Here is a 13,727-nt window from a genome sequence, read left to right as displayed (position 1 = left end):
AGGCTTCTAGGACCATAGGAGAGAATGCCAAAGGGACCACAAGAGAAAAGAGACACAAAGAGCAGGAACAACTAAAAGGAGGAGTGGGTGTAGGAGGAAATGCAAGTCAAGAAGTTGTCAGGCTGGAAACATGCTGGGCCCTAAAGGTGCAGGAGAGGAACATGAGTGCCACATGATGTTATGGAGCCCAGAGATACAGGAAAGGTCAGGCACTACTAAAATCTCTGCTGTCTACCTAAGGAAGTATCAAGTTCATAATAGGAAGACTGGGCAGGTCAGAGACAGATGGATAAAACAACAATCTAGGCCAAATCTTGGCAAAGCACCACAGAATATAGCATTAAATTGGTCTTAAAGTTGGCTGTGAGATCTCCAAATTTTGAAACATTCACAGTATTTTACATTTGCATTTCAAACTTAAGATGAAAATTTGCAATTAATTAATTGCAAAAACATACTGCTGCATGCTTGCTCTCTCTCAGTAATACACATACACAGACGGCCTTTAAAAAGTGAAAAACATGAGTTCAGGGCAGAAATATGTCATAGATTTTGATGTCCATCATATGTTCCTTAGAAGGAAGAAGGAAACAAAATTGGCAAAACAGACAGCAAGCAGCAATACTGCCTCCTACAAAGACAATAAGTATTTGGAGGTTGAACACATCAAGTGGATATTCTTGCTAAAATAATGTGTGCAACTGCCAACAAAACAGCAAATTAAAGGCTTTTCTTTAGGCCTCAGAGTTAACACAACTGGAGAGTTCAAACATGTTAGCTATCACATTAGGCTGCCCATCAATCTAGGGACTACTCATCTTCTCTAAAATGCCTCCCAGACCAAAACCAGGAACAGATTCTGCAAATGGAGTACTACAAAAACACAGAAGGTTCTGCATGAAAATCGCTGGTTACTATTCTACCCAAGGTTGGGAGAAGCAAATGGAAAAATGAGTCCAGAAGCATTTTTCATCTTTTGGTTGCTAATGACCGAGATCCAATTCCTGTCTGACAGCTGTGTAAAATGAGATAATCAGTTCAGTCCTGCTCTTGAGGGACAGCTGTCCGTATCACAGTTGCCATTAACCACACCTCCTTTCTGACATTTGAAGTAAAGGGCCAAAGATCCAAACTGGGATGCAGACTGAATCTCCCACTACATGAAGGTCATTTGAAGTTTAGGGAAAGAGGTAGTAACCTGTAACCTGTACCTCTGTGATAAGAATAAACTTCTTTAGAGACACCAATATTCAGCTGTATTTTTAGAGGAGGAAAAAAAAACTCAGCAAAAAAACCCAAACCAGAAGGACTACTGTAGTCACATCCCTCTCTCGGACTGAAAACTTAGATCCCAACCCCTCAAACTGCTTCATTCTTTTATTCCAACTTTTTGGACTCCTTATTCTAACCTAGAAACTTGCCTACAAAACCACATTTCAAGATAAAACCCAAGAAGTTATAGAACACAGACTTAAACCGTATTATAACCTCATGATCTTTCAGTAACATAATCCTTTTCCCATAACTCTTCAGACCGTCTCAGTTCATTTTGCTTAAGGGCTTGACCTGAGAAATGCCACACTGTCAGTTCTCAGAGGGGAGCTGAATGCCCATAGGACAGGATCAGACTCCTTCAACCTAAATAGTCAACTTTTGGAAGCATGAATGTCCAAATTTAAATTTACAAACCCATATATACATAACTGTCTTTTTCCTCAAATGTAGACGACTTCATTGCTTCTGTTGAAGCCAACTCTATGTTCCTAGGCATCTATAAGAATTAGGCTATTTACGTAGGTACATTCATGTGGTTTTTAAAGTCTAATTTTAGGTGGTCAGGTTTAACATTCTTAATGACATAAACATTCTTATAGACGTAACACTTGCATTTAAATGTGTCTATAAAATACCCTGCACTTTCATGAAGATAAATAATACCTCCCTCTTTCCTGCATAGATACTTTTGTATAAAATAAATGGTGCAGAGCAGCTGCAGTATTCCATCTCAGAGGAAGCTGCATTTTCACCTGTGATAAACATTTGATGTGAATACCATGATCACTTTGAAGAGCTGTACTCACGAAAAATTATTCCCTAAAATTTATGAGTATGTCCCAGCTTTTGTATAGCTGTGTTTTAGATTATGAGATCTTTCGAGCAGAGATTGTCTTAATTTGGTGTCCAAGTCAGTATCGAATGCCTTGTCAGCAATTAACAAATAAATAACAATTAGTCTATAGCACACCACTTCCAGTCTTTTATGTGTCTAATGAACATTTAAAGCTCAGGCAGCAAATACAAAATCTTTACCACTAATGGAACAAAAAAAATGTTTCATATGCAAAAAGGTAATTTTTGTGGAAGAGCAGAATTTTGTTAAGGCTGGTATATATATTCTGTAAAGTGCCCTGGCATCCATCAGAGGCAAAAGCACTTGAAAAATGTCAAGTCATGACTGTGAAGAAGGGGGCAGCATGAGGTAAATTAACCTCATGAGCATGAAAAGTCAGTTTATCCCCTTGAACGTACAAAGGCCAAAATGCCTCAGTTATCTCTTCCCTTGTGCTAGATAACACAGCTCTACTCAAAACAGGCTGATTGCATAACTATAGGGCAACAGGTAGGAGGGCATCTAACAGTACCCCAGAACATATGTATGCTTGGTGGTTCAGCCTTCCCTTAGAAAGAACCACCTTCTGAAGCCATGGATAACTGACAAAATTCTCTGCCAAAATGGGGAATCACTTTGGCATCCTTTGTCTGATCTTGCAAGCACATTACACTAAGGAGTTCCTTCTTCAGGGACTCCCTGTTTAACCATTGCTCTCCAAAAGGGCTCCCTGTCCTGGCCCTTTGATCTTGGATTTCCTCACTGCAATCTCACCAAAACCAGTAATACCTCAGGTGAAATATCCAAGATTCTTCTGGTACTGGAATCTGCTTTGGCTTTTGAGACGGAGTCTCCCTCAGACTTGATTTCTCAGGAAATCACTACGGTGGTGTCAGAACACTCATTTGTGGCTGGGAATTAACTGCCTCATTTACAAAAAGCAGCAGCTTGGCTCACGAAGCACCAGCACTAGGATTCACATTCCTAGCCCCTGAACACAGCATAAAACACAGATGAAGACTGGTGGCAACCAAACGGCTTCTTTTGGCTTTCGGAGCAGGTTCCAGCAGCACTGCCACAGCCTTCATTGCCAGGCCCCTGAGCACCACAGGACCCACTCTCAAGGGCACTCTTTCCAGAATTCATCCCACAGTCCCTTAGGTACATTAGGACACGCATCTCAGAGTATTTGCATGGGAATCTGTAGGTTCAGACGAGGCACGGCGAGGTCTGCACCACACAACGATTTTATTCCCACAGTTACAAACACAGTAGGACCCACATGGAGAACTGACACTCCACCCTGTGGGTGCATCCTTGGACACTGGCACTACAAATCACTGTTCTTGTCTCCTCAAAGCTTTTTTCGGCCACTATTATCATTCTCAATGACCCCTAAATGACAGAAATTAATTCACACCAGTGATGATTAATGCTGAGTCTAGGATGAATGAACCAGGGAAAGAAAGTAGAAGGGAAAGGGCAGAAAAGGCTTCTTACAATCAAACAGGGCTAAGGTCTCCCATAAGCTAAATAGTGAGGGAAATAATCAGGTCAATTCCATTTAGCTCCATAAAGGAGCTAAATGAATGAGAGTGAGAAAGACACACAGAAAAAGAAGGTGGGGAGAGGTCCAGAAACAGAAAGAGCTAAAAGATTAAAAGCATGCAGATACAACGACAGAAGAAGAGACACAGAAAACAAGGACAGAAGGCAAGAGAAGACAGCTAGGAATAGAGAGGTGATATAATGTGGTCACTCACTCTGTCTGGAAGATTTTCTGGAGGGAGGTGGATTATCTTCAGTGCTGGTTGTTGGGGTGCTGCCCTTCACACTCCTTCTCTGAGACCCATACTCAGACGGCTGCTGTCAGCTATTCCAAGGGCTTCTTCAAAAAATATTTCGAGGGCGAAAGGATTGTGGATGAAATCAGTATCTTGAGTATTAAAACAATCTGCTTGGGATTGTCAGTCCCTAAAACTGCTGGTTTTATCCTGGGAAGGAGATCCTCTCCCTTTTGGCAGCTAACTACTAAAGGGGTGTTCCCTGGGAAACAGCCTTTTCACTGATGGTCAGATTATTTCAGAAATCAATTTCCCCAATCTGCCTGCCTAGAAATCTCTTTTCTCTAGGTACACCTTGCCTGTAAGGGGAAAAAAATCTCTTTCTCTAAAACAATTCTTGCTATCTCTGTGGATATGATCAGTGAAATCTGCCTTTTCCTCTCCCTGTAACTAGGAGGTGTGTCTTCTCTCCTTGCACAGGGTATTTGAAGAAAACCCTCTTGGGATTAGGGGATGAGGGATCTTCCTTGGGATGAAGGAGGATATCAGTATTGGAAATTACCTTTATCTGCAGTTAACAGCAACTGGAAAAGAAAAGACTAGCTAAATCTCTCTCTGCTTTCTCTCCCTTGTTTTGCTCTATCACTTGCTGAGCAGACATAAATAATTAAAATTACTAGGTAAGTCTCTAGAGCTCCTGCTTATTTCTGTCTTGGGAATTGCCTCTCCTGGGCATACAGGATTTCCTCTGTAAAGACACCAACTACTACCTGGTCTGGGGAAGGGCTGTCTGCTCTGCTTGAGAGAAGACTTTCCTCAGCAGCAGGAGGGAGTCGGCAGTAAAGGTTATTGTCACAATCCTCAGGAACTGGCGTCTGAGGACACCTCTCCCCGTAACAAGTATCGAGGGAGCTCCAGAAGGCTCTGTTCCACAACGAGAAAAGAGCAGACCTGTTTCTAGATAGTTACTAGGGCTGGGTGCCGGGGGCCTCCGCACACCCTTGGCTCGTTAGTGGGGAAGGGGGCAAGTGTTAAGCTCCCTCACCAGCTGCGGGGAAGGGACCTGGCGGGGGGGGCGCCGGGGTGTCCCCACACCGGGCGCGGGGCTGCCTAACGGGGCTGCGGACGGGGCGGCGGGCAGGGTCTCTTCCCCACCCCGGCAGGCTACGGGGGTGTCCCCCCACCCCGGCCGCTGTCCCTGGCTTCCCCCCAGGCCCCAGCTCCTCCTGCCCGGGCTCGGCTACCACGGGAGGCCGCGGCGGCTCACGGGCCTGCGCGGGGCTGCGCGGCGCCTCCGCCGCCTTCCGCCGGGCCGCAGCTTCGTCCCCGGGGGGCTCCCCGGGCTCCGGTGCGGGGGGCCCGGCCCGGGCGGCGCTGACTCTCTCCAGGCCCCGCCGCTCCCGCGGCTGCTGCTCCGGGCTGCGGCTCCACTGCAGGCCCCGGCTCCTCCCCGGCCGCCGCTCCGCCTCCCCCGGCTCCCCCCCGGCCGCGGCCACCCCCGCCTCCCCGGGTTAAGGAGGCGCCGGGCCGGGGGAGCAGCGGCTGCCTGTCCGCTCTGCCAGGCAGAGGGGAGGAGCTGCCCGCCCGCCGGGACCGGCCGAGGCTATCCCCGCACTGGGGCTCGATTCACCGCGGAGGTGGAGGTGGCCGTGTGGCCCTCGCCCCCGGGCCGCTGCCAGCAGCCGCCTTTCGCCGCTCTAAACGGGGGGCAGCGGCTGCGGGGTCAACCCTACGACAGCCGGCCATAGCCCCGGCACCGGGGCTCACAAATGGCCACCCTGGGTCGGGGTCTGCCGACCCGCGCTGCTCACACCGGTCATGCAGTGGTGGTGCCCTGCTTCAGCCCTGAGTGCTCCGAGTCAACTCCCACCCCAAAACGATGCAGCTCTCCGTCTCTAGTAGTCTTCCCTCAAGCATTGTGTGCGTCCACAACCTATTGCAGAGACATCACCAGATCTTAAAAGGTGTTTCTACCACAATCCTGTTAAAATTCTCATTGCTATCTCTCCTATGTGTTACAGCCAGGTAGAACCATATAGGAAACCCCATTAATTCACCTCCTTAATGTGTATAAATATCTAAAGTGGGGGTCCCAAGAAGATGCAACAAGGTTTTTCTCAGTGGTGCCAACCACTAGGATGAAGAGGCAGAAGCTGATGTACAGAAAGTTCCACTTGAACACGGGGAAGAACTTTACTGTGCAGGTAAACGGCACTGTACAGACTGTCAACTGGAAAAGGCTGCCCAGAGAGGTTATGGAGTTTTCCTCATTGGAGATACTCAAGAACTGCCTGAATGCAGTCCTGCACCATGCACTCTGGGAGGACCCTGCTAAAACAAGGACGATGGACCAGATGACCCACCGTGGTCCCTTCCAACCAAACTCATTCTGTGACTCTGTGAATTACACTCAGTGCTGTCCCACTCTGACCCAGCAGGCCAAAAACTAGGAGTCTCCTGGTTGACCAGGAGTCTGAGGGATGCAGACCAAGGCAGTAGTTCATTATAACATTAAAGTTATTATATATATATATATATATATATATATATATATATATAACATATATAATACATAAAGTGCAGTAAAATACGCCAAATAAGAATACTCTAAAATGTGTGTGTGAGGAGGAGCAGGTGCTGCCTGGTGTCCCATACACCTGCAGTCAGTGTGGTAGACAGATCATTTTGATGTGTCAATCTGAAAAGCATGACTGAAACAGACCCCCCCCCCGGGGGCCCCTATCCTGGTTATCTGAAAGTTGCCCTGTATTTCATCACCTCATCTTTTTGTGTGTGGTTTCACATCTGAATCCTTCCAAATGGTAGCACTGCTGTAAGGCTTGAAGTAGAGGACAGCACATATACTAGAAGGAAATGGCATTTTCTGCGAAAATATTTTTTTTACTTCTGGAAACTTTAAGATGGAAACTGAGATAGCAGAGGGGGTGTTTTAAGACTTTCTGTTTTTGCAGGGCTTAGTTTACCAGTGCACCTGCAATGACTCCTTGCATTCCTTCAACAGGTCAAAACCTGTGCCATAGTTCCACACCTTCATTTCAGGAAGTCAGTCATCATCCTCCATCCTCTCAGGATTCTCTGTGTCCTCCTTCTCCCACACTATCTCCTTCTCCTGCAACTATGCCAGCAGCTCTAGTCACAACTTTCCTCCCTCTGCTACTACCTGTTCTGTCAATAAGGGTTTCCTGCCTTTTTCCCCATACTATTCACATTATCTCACTACAGATCCCCAGTATGGTGTTCTTGATCATTACCAAAGGCCAACAACCATCTCTTTCCCTCCCACTGCCATAGCAGAGCTCTGTCCTATTCTGTCATTTCTCCCAGCCTCACTCAAGTCTTGTCTGAACTGCTTAGCTTCAGCTCCCTTGTTCTTCTGCCTCTCTTTTGACTTCTGTTTGGGCTAGGTGGTCTTTGGGTGTGTCTGCTACTCCTAGTCCAAGTTCCCCAGTCCCTCTCTAGCTAGGATTTGTGTCCATACAGTGCTCAGACTACTCTTTACTGAGACACAAGGCAGGAGCATCATTGTGCTGGGAGGCAGACGGGAGGTATCTGCATGTTGTTTGATCTGTAGCCAAATGCAGAGGTGGTAAAAAGCTGTGGTTGGACTCGACGTGTGCCAGGCATCCGATGTGTGTTCCCTACTTATTTTTCCTTTTGGTTTTCAGGATCCTCTCCTCGAATGAGTATCTGAAGTACTGCCTGCTTTTTATAGACAATTAAGGGGTATGATGTAACTAACTTGTTCCACTGCTTGTAAGAATGTAAGTGCAAAAATTACCATCCAACACAAAAAGTGCCCTAGGGAGGCAGGGCAAAGGATCAGTGTGGCAGAAATGCACAGAGATAAATGTATCGTGATCCATCATCATATTCAGCATTCAGAGAACAAAGAAATTCAGACACATCGCAAACCCTTTCAAATCTAAATAGAAGACAGAGGAGAGCAGATGGAGATATGGGGAAAAAGAGTAAACCAGTCACCAAGTAGCTTATTTTTACATTACATTCAATGTATTTTATCCTTCTCACAATTTTTTCAATATGCCACAGGCTTTGCGCATGACTGAATTGTTAATATTTGTCTAAGATCTATAAATTTTGACAGATGGGTAGCGGGCAGTTGGGGCTTCTCACATCCAGGAAGGTGTAGGAGGTGGCTTTGGTTTTTGGCAGTTGGGACACTGAAAGTCTCAGTATTTGGGAAGGAATTCTCTTCTACATCCTGGCTGAAGGACTGTTCCTTCCTTTTGCAACTCGTAATAAGCAGGTATCTCAGGAATCCTATGTAACATGCAGGTATCCTAACATGTTTTTTCCCTGGGCAGGGTTAGGTGTTTGGCTTGGGTTTTTTTTTAAAAAAACCCTTCTTAGCCAGGAAAATCTTAGTTTGTGTACTTGCACACAAGTACAAAAACGACTGAGGGAACAGGGGTTGTTTAGCCTGTAGAAAAGGCTCAGAAGTAACTCTTTCACTCTACAACCACCTGAAAGGAGGGGGCAGCTGGGTGGGGGTTGGCCTCTTCTCCCAGGTAACAAGTGACAGGACAGGAGGACATAGCCTGAGGTGGTTTAGGTTGGACTTCAGGAGGAATTTCTTCACAGAAAACGGTGATTAGACACTGGAATGGGCTGGCCAGGGAGGTGGTGCAGCCTATGTCCCTGGAAGTGCTTAAGGAAAGACTGGATGTGGCACTCAGTGCCATGGTCCAGTTGCTATGGTGGCATTCAGTCAAAGGTTCAACTCGATGTTCTTAAGAGGTCTTTTGCCACCTCACAGATTCTGTGATTCTGTACATACATAAGTAAAAACTTACTGGTTCCTCACGTTGCATATCTTGAATAATTTCTTGGTGTGCTCTATGTAAATGACATACCTATGCGTGTAACGACGCATCTTGCACACTCAAGAAGCTAAAACGGGTGGTTTGAAACTCAGCACTTCAATTAGACGTTTAGGATCCTAACTACAAGAAAGCCAGCGTATCTTCTATCTCCACCAGAGCCAACCGCACCTGCCGGGAGCTCCAAAGTTTCAAAGGCTGGACAATCGTCGAGAGACGTGTTTGCTAGCCTCGGACACACAGGAAGGCACACAGTGTCTCCGGCCGCCGCCCCCCGTCTCTGCAGTGGGAATCCTCATGTGACAGGCTCTTATCTCCGGGTACAAACCTCCACCCGGCTCCCTCACCCTGACGGCCGAGCGGGCATTCTCCAGCAGCCGGCCCCGCACGCCGCCCTCACACCAGGCAGCTCCCGCTGCCGCTGCCGCGCCCCTCCTCCGCCCCACCGGGGCCACCCCCGGCTATCCCGGTCCCGCTCCCGTCGGGCTCTCGGGCCACCTTAAGAGCGCGCAGAGCCCCCGCACGCAGCGGCCGGGCGGCTCCTCCCCGCCCCGTGTCGCATCCAGCCAGGGAACGTGTGGCGGGCGGCGGGGCTGCCCGGGGCCGGGGCTCCTCACGGTGGCGGCGGGGAGGGCGGAGCGGCCGCCCCGGCGCAGGAACGCGGCCGGCGGCGGCCGCGGCGACTCCGCCGGGGCGAGGGCGTCCGGCCGGGCCCTCCCTGGCTGCCCCCGGCCCGCGAGCGCCGCATTGCGCGGCGCCCATTGGCGGTGAGGCGGGGGCGGGGCTCGCGGTCTCGTTGGGTTTCGCACCCATCCATCAAGGAGGAGAGGGCGACGGAGGCGAACTTGCCCTCCCCATTGGCCGTGAGGCCCGGGAGGAGGCGGGGCCAGGCCGGCAAGGGAGGAGCCGCTGCCATTGGTCAGCGCCGCGCGCTTCAGTCACATGAGTCACAAAGGGCCGCGCGGGCGGCCGCAGCCGGGGGCCGCTGGTCGCGGCGTGCGCGTGGGGGCCACTCACTTCCTGCGCGGGGGCCACTCACTTCCTGCGCGGGGCTCGGCGGCTTCCGGCTGGCCCAGCCCGCGGCCTCGGGCGGTGGCGCCCCCTCCCGCCTCCGCTCGGCGCATGCGCTTTGCGTGACGTCAGGGCGCGGGCGGGGCCGTCTCCCGTGTCCGGGGCACGTGGGGAGCGGCGCGCGCAAAATGGCAGCGGGGGGTCCATGTTGTGCGTGAGGGCCGCGCCCCGCGCACTGCCCTCGCCCGTGTGTGCCCCTCTGGCTGCGGGTGGACACACGGAGCCAGTGATGTTGGGACAGACGTCTGAGATCTCCGAGTACATCCTGTGACGGAACACCACCATGGCAGTAGACCATGGCACTGAGTGCTATGTCCAGTGCTCTTTAAACGCCTCTAGGGATGGTGACTCCACCATCTCTAAGGGCAGCCCATTCCAATGTCTAAGCACCCTTTTGGTGAAGTAATTCCTCCAACCTAGATTCACCCAATCTAAACTTCCCCTGGTGCATCTGGAGACTATGTCCTTTCATCCTGGAAGCCTTTAAATTTAATTTAGTTACTTGCACAGCAGGTAGGACAGAGTTCTCAGGGTGAAGAGAACATCACCCTGCACCCTTCCCCCACACTGCACTCGGGCTTCCAGCAGTGGGCTGTGTTTTGTCTTTCAGCCATTCCCTGCCTGAGGAATGCCAGCCAAAGCCAAACCAGTCGTGCTCCAGGGGTTTAGTCACTGGGAAAGGCAGTGGAATATTTTAGGTGGACAGAAGCCCCTCTGTCTCTCGCAACCCACAAAAATGGTTTCCACATGGACTGTCCCGTCTCTTCCAGGTCCACCTCTGCTTTCAAATAGGACCTCAAACAGTACAGGCTCTCCCTGAAGTCCTCAGAAGTCCAAGACAGGGCCACTGGATGTACTTCCAATACAAGGAGGCTTTGTTGAAACAAGGAAAGTCGCTGTGTTCATTCCTTAGGGACTGAAGGTTGGGTCTTTGTTTCCTCCAAGACTCGGTGCAGGTTCCATGCCATCCCACGTAGCTGTAATAGTCACTTTTCAGGCTGCAGCTGCACTTTAATGTGCTTTGAAGCAGGTAGTGCTGTGAATTGCAGTACTAACAAAGCCTGGTTTTGGTCTCGTAATTGGATTCTTTGATGAGTGACAAGGCACAAGTTCTAACTGAAGCTTTTCTCCTAATTGGTGCATTTGTAATGTCTCTTTTCATTCTGGTTCTCTTAAGCCTTTTAAATCTTTAGTTTGTGCTGTGACCTTTCCCTCTGCAAGGACAAAAATAAAGTCTGTCTCCTGTATCTGGTCTCTTATTTTCATGAACCCTACATGAGTTCTTGATTTTTTAGATCTCTGCAAGGGACCTTCATTCTTTTCATGGCTTTTTAGCAGAGGTTTAAACCTGGCTCACCCATTTTTCCCTTGATCTTTCAGACAGGCACAGTGGCTGTAGGCAGGCATGGGAACAGAGTAGGGCTTATTCCCAAGGACCGTGAGCAGAGGGAGACTGCTCTTTCTGTGTCCAGAGGTCAAATGCCCTGTTTGAAATAGAGATGTGCCAGTGTATCCTAGGCAAATGCTCTTTTTATTCAGCTTTGGATAATTGGAGGTAATTGGTTTTTAATGCCTTTTTTCCCCCCTTGAAGCTTATCCTCATTGTGTGAATGATTGATTACATATTCACAGAGACAAAATAGGTGGATTACAAACCCCAGTCATTAGGACATTCAGGCAGTACATGGGAGATACCAGGGAGATACAGAATGACAAATACTTGCTGTACAATGCTTAACTGTGTGTTCAGATTGTGATATCTCTGACAGAAAGCAGAGCAGTGAGGCAGGAGCCAGGATACAGATCTAACACAAACTGGGTGTGGGATTCCAGGGCATCCCTCTGGCTGCCCTGGAAGGTCTGGGACCCTGGCAAGGGGTCAGGAACCCCCCTGTACAGAGCCCCGAGAGACACTGTCTCTGATCTCTGTCCATGGAAAAGAGTTTTCAATCTTACAGGATGAATTACAAGCTCTGAGTGTTTGATATAAGTAGTAATTAGTGTGACATGGGTGCAAAAGTAGAATTTTAGGATTCTAGGTAACGGGTTCAAAGGAGGCAAGATGGAGGAAACTGGGCGTGCCTTGTCCTTTTTCTTCTTCTTCTTCTTGCCCTCCATGTTTCACTGCCGTGTTGGCATTTTTCTGTTGGTTTAGGCTGGGGACGCACTGTTCAACATGGGTGATACATATTGGCACATTATTGTAAATATACCACACATAGTTTCTCGTATATAATGTTTGTAACATCCCACTGAGGGGCAGAGCCCCGCACACTGTTCTGCAAGACAGACCTGCTGCAGGTCAGAGAAAAAAATATTTTAGATAAGAAGAAATAAACAACCTTGAAAACAAGCACAGACAAATTACGACTCCTTCTTCGGCAGCGGGGCTGAAAGACAGAGACTTTCTACAATCTTGGGAGCATCTAAATATCACAGATCCCGACAACTGGGGAAAATATTTTAACCATGATATTCTTGGTCTGCCCCAGTCCTTCCCATGGATTCCCTGTGGCCGAGTTGTGCTGTTAATGGGCTTCTGGGAACAATGGCATCTGGAAAGGTTGGTGGAGGAAGATAATATTCAGGAGTCTTGTTCTAGAGCTTCTGTTCAAACTGAAAAAACCTGGAAGGTGGAGTCAGAGCTGTCAGAGTCTGCATGAGCCTACGCAATTCTAAGTAGTACTTAAACGCAAACTCCTGTGTGATCTCAGTGCTTGTAAGGACAGAGAGCTGGGGACCCCTGGGGAGGGGACTCCTGGCCATTGTGGTCTGGCAGACCAGGGTGTCGAGGTCTTCACAAGTTTTTCTGGTGGCTTAGGGTCTGCTGTGCTCTATTCGAGAAGACTTGCGTGAGACAAAGGCACTTTTTTAGGAAGAGAAAGGAGTGTCAGTGAATTAATTTGTTTTGCATACATTTTCAAGTCATGCTGTTTTTCCTTCAGTGTAGAACATTTAAAAAGTTTTCCATGAAAAAAATTATTTCCATGATAATTACACTTTCCTGACTCAAAAGATTTGCATAATGTTACTATGATAAGAATTGTGAAGTACTCACAAGGGAAACATTTCAGTCGTTGGACTGACAAATTGATATCAAAGGTCAGATTCTAGGGCCCCAAAGCTCACAGAGGTACTGTCATATATTGTATTACCACAGGCTCAATGAATACAAACTACAGTAAAGTTATAAAGTGATTCTTCTCTGAAATGCCTCCATGAAAAGGTACCTTCTTACGCAGCAGTTAAGATGCTTAAGTGCATTTTGGCTCTTTCGACTTGATAGGCTGAAGTAATTTTTACTGGTTTTCCTCCTTGTTAGGCCTGCAGAATAAGAATAGCTCTGAAAGGGGAAGCTGGATACTGCTCCTTCCTTTTGAATTGTATTGACAAAATTGTATTCTAAGTTTTGGATGTGTATAGTGAACAAACCAAAAAAAATCAATTGGTAGCTGTCCTTAAAGGAAAACCCTGTTTTGTGCATCAAAGTTTGGGTCTTCATATTGGGCACTGGTGCCAGGAAAGGAAAGCTCTGGACGCATTCCCAGGTCTGGCAGCTAGGAAAGCTCTGGCTGCCTGTAAGTGTGGACAGAAGTTGCTTGAAACAGTAAATGAAGAACCACCTGAAGTCACTTTTCAAAGAGCCAGTACACTTCACAGGCACTGAAGCACAGTGAGTCTGATTAACAGCCTATCTGCCACTTCAAAAGCAGATGGTGTGAAAATGCAGACAGGATATAAATTTTGATCTCAACAACTCAAACTAATGAGCAGTTCATGCCGTTGCGTTCTGACTGAGAAGCAGACATCAGAGTTAATAGTAAAAGATTAAAATCCTTAGAAGTTCTGGCGGATACCTATGATATCAGCAATAATAATAGTCTTGGATGACAAGCATTC

General features: G+C 48.0%; 1 protein-coding gene across 2 annotated transcripts in view; it reads right to left on the bottom strand.

Annotated features, from left to right (window-relative positions):
- FOXJ2 (forkhead box J2) overlaps positions 1-9,271 on the bottom strand; it is a 29,497-nt gene extending 20,226 nt beyond the window's left edge. Inside the window, exons 1-2 of one of the 2 annotated variants that reach the window (XM_068181781.1) lie at positions 9,255-9,271; positions 8,928-9,036 (exon numbers count right to left, since the gene is read on the bottom strand). The gene's annotated coding sequence lies outside the window, so the exon portion shown is untranslated. Of the gene's footprint in view, positions 1-3,873; positions 5,360-8,927; positions 9,037-9,254 lie in introns of those variants that run through there. The other variant, XM_068181782.1, reaches the window with a different exon arrangement.
- Positions 9,272-13,727: the final 4,456 nt, after the last annotated feature.

Source organism: Anomalospiza imberbis, chromosome 2 (assembly GCF_031753505.1).
Source record: "Anomalospiza imberbis isolate Cuckoo-Finch-1a 21T00152 chromosome 2, ASM3175350v1, whole genome shotgun sequence".
NCBI lineage: Eukaryota > Metazoa > Chordata > Aves > Passeriformes > Viduidae > Anomalospiza > Anomalospiza imberbis.
The sequence above is the reverse complement of the archived record's forward strand: the minus strand, read 5'-3'. Positions and strand labels throughout refer to the sequence as shown.